The following is a 6,647-nucleotide window of genomic DNA, read 5'->3' on the forward strand; positions in this document are numbered from 1 at the left end:
TACTCTCCAGTTCGGCGTTCTCCTTGTCTTTATAGAACTTTTTTTAAAATTATATTTCTAATAAATTTGTTTATGTCCATTAATGTTGCAAGTGTATCGAAATTGTACGTTGGACAGAAGGAGAGCCCTTTAGAGAGTCAATGAATTTCCTCACCAGTTAGATCTCTGTTTGATAGATTCAAGACATATTCCTCCTCATTTTCTCTCGTTTGCGGAGTTGGTAGTGGCGTCAATCTTTTTCCTCTTCTTCCTCTACTGGATCTCTTAGCGTCTGTTTCCCTTTTTAAGTACCCTTCCTTAAAAAGTCATTTCTGAGTTCAGGGGGTGGACCCACAAGATGGCCGCATCTTAGCGAGCTCCGCAGCCAGAGCTCTAAATAACAGCTTAAAAACTCACAATCCACCACACAGCGAGCAGTTAGACTGGCAGCGAATAAACTGAGGGTGAAAAATTAAAAAGTCAACAGTCGGCTCACCCTCACACTGCAACCCCAGAAACAAGTGCACCATCCCGCGGACCAGGACGATGCACTACACCAAATGCACCAAACTGCTACAAAGGCAGACCTGATCGAAATGCCAAGTGGTAATGTAATCATCGCAATATCAGTCATGGGAGGGCGAACACCATACAGACACAGGTGCCATACCCCAGACTCCAGTCATGGAAAGCCCATAGGCTGCAATGCGCACCAGCCATATTTTTAAAACTGTGCCACAGACCTGGACAATAAGTGCAACAACCAGGCACAAAAAAAGGGAAAAAGGTAACCTATGCCAACACAAAGTCATCAAACAAACAAAAACTTTTCCTTGAACTACTTTTCACTTATCATGTAAAGAGTTCTGCAAACCCCTCACTCACTCGCACAAGGAACCTAGAAAGACCAGACACTTTTGCACTATGAGATACATTTTCATAAGAAGTCAAGTGGGAGATCACCCTAAGCAGCACTGTTGGATTCTATCCTTCAATACCCACAATAAACACCCCATAATTATAATATGAAAAGATTCTTGGGACAAAATTCTACAATGCCACAAAGGGTAACTAAAATTAGATTCAAAAAGAAAAAACAACAAGACTCCCCTGCAGCTAACACAGACACGGAGCCTCCACGCTCCCCTTCTGCTCCACAAACTCACAAGTTATATTCAAACTGCTCAAATATGTGGACAAAATTAACATTCTCACAGCTTACAGAAAGGTAAAGAACCTTTCTTATGAAAACCACCAACTACTGCTATTCCAGGATTTTTCAGCCTCAGTAGCTGTGAAACGTCAAGAATTTGGCCCCATCTGCAGATCACTTTTTTCCTCTGGCTTTGAGTTTGCTCTCTTATTTCCAGCTAAACTCAAAATAACAATGGCAAATCTATTTTCTTCGAAGATCCTAAGGCAGCCATGATCTACTGCAAAGACCTACAACTTGCAACTGGATCACAAGATCAAGTCACTTGAACTTCACCAGAACGTCAAGACAACTGAGAGACAATACTTGAGACTTTCCACCGAGTTCAAAGAGTCCACGGCTGCTTAGCATTCAGCAATTTATACTGACTCTTAATGTCATCTCCCTGATTGCCTTCACCCTCACCTAACACTGGTTAATAAGGACAATGGAAGTAAATTGGTTAGAGGAAATGTTACATAATGTTACTGTTGACTAAACTATTTATTTTGTATATAATATAGTTATTGTTATTGTCAACACTTAGGACAAGTATTTCGAGATTAGATACACAAATCCAATTTAACCAATACAACACAACTTACAGGCTACATAACCCAGGGATGAGGGTTGCTCGCTGGGACAACCTTAACCCTAGAAACAACTGCCCACCCTTGATACCTCAACCAAGAAAAGGTATAGGTTAAATCCACATGGCAGATACTAACCAAACTCACAAAAGTCAGATACCTTAACTACACATCTCAGAACTCACCGTTTATAACTGATGACATCAGAACTCACCGTTTATAAGGATATAATTTACAGGATATTCATGGCTTTGTGTATTATATATGCTTCTAATACTGACAATAATTTTTTTTTTCAAAGATGTCTTACAATGGCTTGGCTCCTGGGGGGGCGACAAACATTATTATCAGTGGAGACGCAAATGCGGTATGGAAGAGCTGTATGGACAAATCAGGTAAACCAACCCCACAATCACACTATAGAGCTGAACCCCTACACACATTATGTGAAATGCTACACATAAAAGACACGTATAGATTTTTACAACCAACCACTAAATACTGTACCCTCTATTCATGGGTCCATGGGACTCACTACAGAATAGACTTCATATTTGTCTCACAGACTCTGCTCCCCAATCTGGCCACAGCTAAAATCCACCCCATAGATATCTCGTACCACGCTATAATATTGATACAGTTAGAATTATCTAAACCCCAATCATGCTTAACCAATTGGAGGTTCCCTGCATACTACCAACGAAGATTTTTCTCTATTTCTAAAATCAAACTGGGCCAACTGTATAGATGATAATATAGAGCATTTAGAAGATCCCCATTGACTTTGGGCGGCCTCAAAACCTGTTTTGAGGGGACATATTTTTTTCCTATTTAATTCAAAAAAAGAATTTTCTTCTTGCAAAATATACACTACTACAAAGAGAATTGACTAAACATTATACAGCTTTCAAAACCACTAGCTCACAGGAAGACAAAATAAATACAATGAGACAAAGCAGCTTTTAGATACTTTATTAACAGATAAAGCATACAACTCTTTAAATCATACAGCAAACATATTTTATAGATGGGGGAACAAATCTGGAAAACTTCTGGCCAAAATCACCAACCCCCATATACAAAAACTACAAACCAAAGACCCAGACCAATTAAAAGATATTCTGACAACTCACTTCAAATAGTTATACAATGCTCCCACGGACAATCCGAAAGATGGCCTTAAATTCCTACAGGAAGCCGGGCTTCAAAAGTTGTCTGTCCAGGATAGAGAAATCCTCGATGCCCCTGTAACACATGGAGAAATTTTAAAAACAATTGAAAAGTAACAAGACGCCAGGACCAGGTGGTCTGCAGAATATTGTAAACTACTAACACTTGAACTCTTCCCTTTTTTAATTAATCTTTATAACAAACTAATGCAAGGCTCACCATTATGGCATGAAGCCAATGTAGCAAGAATAATACTAATCCCAAAAGAAGGCAGGGACCCAACAGACAGCATGTCATACCGACCTATATTGCTGCTCAATCAAGATATAAAAATCTTGACTAAAATAATGGCAGACAGATTACAACTTATTCTTCCCAGAATACTTACCGAACATCAAGTAGGCTTCCTTAAACACAGACAACCAGTGCAAGCCCTCCGTAAAATCCTCACAGCTGTATATCACTGTAATCTGGAAAAAAGGAAACACAGAGTATTACTAAATCTAGGCGCAGACAAAGCCTTCGACCGGATTTCACACATACATATTAGACCATTACTAAAAAATCAACATTTTGGCATCCAAATGCTCAATCTCTTCAAAAAATACTCCAACCCAAGTACATTTATTACAGTAAACTGCCTAAACTCAGAAAGATTTATGATTAACAGAGGAACAAAACCAGGCTGCCCGCTCTCTCCACTATTATTTAATCTAGCCATAGATCCCCTATGATGACACTTTCTACTGAACCCAAACACTTCACGCATCCAAATCAACCAAACACAACTAAAGGTCACTGTCACGAATGGTACCCTAAATCTAGAACCCAAGCTAAGCTACATGGTCTCGGCTCTCATTTCTGCCTCTAACCGCCGCCTTTCACATCGGGAGAAGCCCTCGCCTAATTGGATGCTGCCAGGTCTTATTTGAGAGAGGAGCAAAGCTAACAGTTCTGGGTGAGGATACTGAAAGGAAGAACACCGGCAGGAACAGGTAGTGGTGATAAGTTATTGTACAACAAAACCAGTAATGGTATTGTCAGGATCAGCCCAGGACTTGAACTCTTGTTGTGCTGTTCTGGACGCTTGCAGCATTTACCTCATGACCCACTGGGGGCTCTTGGGGCTGATCCTGAATTCTTGTGTTTGATGTTTCTGTTTATCTGCCTGTTCGTTTACCCTCATATGTCTCCCATTCCTAATCACCTTCCCTTTATAAACCCCGCCCTGAGCTTTGAATGTAAATTGTTTGTTCCTGACCTGAATCTTGTTAACTGTATCCTGTAACCTGAAAACCTTGTTATCTGAAACCTAGAAACCTTCATTCTTGGAAACCCTGTCTTTGAATACCTTGTACTTTGTTCCTGAGAGAGTACCTTTTTGTTCCTGTGTTCCCCATTTTTCCCTCACCTTGTGGATACCCTGATTAGCCTTTTTTGCCTTTTCCTGCCTTTTTGCTCTCTGTGTTCTGGATGCCATTAAATCTACAATTTACTTTCATCATGTCTTTGCCTCCAATCACCTATGGCTACACCTCTGGGCTTCCACCATATCCACTCCCCATGGAGTGGCTATCCTTGGTTACAGTGGTTCCCCGTTGTAAACCTTACAGGTATGGACTAGAATGCACTATTACCTATTTCTTACCGTTTCTTTTTCGTTCTTTTAATAATATTCCTGTTTTGTTTTTTTGACACTCTGGATCTCATTTACAAAGATAGGTGCTAAACTAGAGCAGTTGATATGGACAATTGCAATGATCTTTAATTCCTGCTGCATAAATGTGTTGATATAAATAACTTATAATAATATTGTTTACTGTGGATGTTCTAGGGAAGTGATACACCTATGGTGAATTTGTGGAGTATGTAATATTCTTGGTGCAGAGGACTGCATGTGATACAATTTGGTGCACACAGTGTGACACTTAAGGGGTTATGTAATAAAAGACACTGGGGGCCTTATTTGTCAAATTCTGATTATTTTATTTTAAAAAAGTCCAACCAAACTAAAATACATGATTGGACCATATTATTATAAAAAATGCATGATTTATGATTTCGGATTTTTGCCAGAAAAGTACGAAATAGTCAGATTTTCAGGCTAATTCCAGAGCAGACCATAAAAATTTCCAAATAGGATAGGTACCTCTCCCATTGACTTACTGTAGTATGAGATTTCACGTAGCTGGAATCATGACCACGGCACTTTTTGTAGCACAGAATCAATACACAGAGCCTTAATTCAGTCCAATTCAGCCTGGGCTACTTTATTTGAAGCTGTTCACACAGACAGTATAAACATAAGTTTTCAGCAGGTTGAAATAAAATAAACCTTATCACAGTCCAGAACTTACCGATTCATCTCAGTTTCTTCAGTGTCTGGTGTGCAAAGCAATGGCCCCAGGCTTGTAGTTTCAGTAGGCAAATCTGTATGTATATCTTTGTGTCACTCCCAGCTTGAATTCACAGCAGGCTTCTCAGCTCTCACACACCCTAAAATGAAACACCACACCCAGGTCAATCTGGAGTGGAATGGAAGGCCCGCCCAGATCCTTTCATCCATTCCAGCCCTGGATACCCTCAAGAAGAATAACTATGCAGGTTTTTAACTGCGATATCCTTCATCCAGGGTCCTTAACCCCGGAACTGACCTGCATTTTCCTTTTATCACATCACAGTAGATAAAACCTCTGTATAATTAAATGTGAACCTCGTATAATTGCATGTGAAAAATAGAAATACAGTAACACAGATGCCCACAAGCAATCTCAAACCAAAATATACATTCAAACCTGCATATAAACAAGCACACACTCGTAGCTTGCACACATAAAACAAGACAAAATGCAGAAAGACACACATAATTTGAGTCACATAAGTACAGACAACTAGACACTGGCATAACCAAAGCTGACACACAAAATCACGCGTGCAATTATAAGCTTACATACTAATGCACAAAAAAAAAACCTTAGACACACAGACTTAAACACAAATAGTAGACCCACAGAACATGAAGACAACATCAGGCAATGACAGGCAGGTTACTAGTATATAGGAGGAGAGAGAGTTGACAAGATATTGCTGTTATGTTGAATTTCCCAAATGATGGATGTATAATCAATTTGATAAAGACAAAGGACAAAAAGGGCAAATAACGTTCATAAACAGCACTTACATTTCAGTTAAATGGTTATGCTCTTTGGATCTCGTATTGACAGTGAAAGGGAGACTGCACATTTAATTGGGAGCATCAGATATATTCTGCATGTTTGTCTATTATTTATGTTTGTTCCTCTCTTGTTTATAAAACAATCGAATCAGGGGCGTAACTATAGAGGAAGCAGACCCTGCGGCTGCAGGGGGGCCCAGGAGGTATAGGGGACCCACGAGGCCCTAATTCATATACAATTTCAATAAATATTGGAGAAACAAGTCAACCTCTAAACATTTTGTGGGCCTGAAAAAGAATTTGCTGTGGGGCCTAGTAATATCTAGTTACGCCACTGAATCGAATGCTAGTTAATGCTTACTTCTGGTGGTGTAAAAGGAAACACACACCCTTATAACAGTCAGCTTTTGTAATTTATGAATGCAATCGTGATGAATACTGTTAAACAATGCATATGGATATATACATAGCTTTAGAAATATACCATTTATTGGACACATTTTTTATATAGTCTTTCCTGCATAAATATTTATACATAGCT

At 39.3% G+C, this 6,647-nt stretch overlaps 1 long non-coding RNA gene across 2 annotated transcripts; it reads right to left on the minus strand.

Annotated features, from left to right (window-relative positions):
- Nucleotides 1-2,697: 2,697 nt before the first annotated feature.
- LOC108714135 lies at nt 2,698-6,271 on the minus strand. 2 transcript variants are annotated; one of them, XR_001935311.2, is made up of 3 exons: nt 5,289-6,271; nt 3,320-3,401; nt 2,698-3,006 (listed from the first exon to the last, which is right to left on the minus strand). It is a non-coding gene; the product is annotated as an uncharacterized LOC108714135 (long non-coding RNA). The 2 variants fall into 2 exon arrangements; XR_001935310.2 differs by lacking the exon at nt 5,289-6,271 and adding an exon at nt 4,032-4,370.
- Nucleotides 6,272-6,647: the final 376 nt, after the last annotated feature.

This window comes from Xenopus laevis, chromosome 4L (assembly GCF_017654675.1).
Source record: "Xenopus laevis strain J_2021 chromosome 4L, Xenopus_laevis_v10.1, whole genome shotgun sequence".
Classification (NCBI taxonomy): domain Eukaryota; kingdom Metazoa; phylum Chordata; class Amphibia; order Anura; family Pipidae; genus Xenopus; species Xenopus laevis.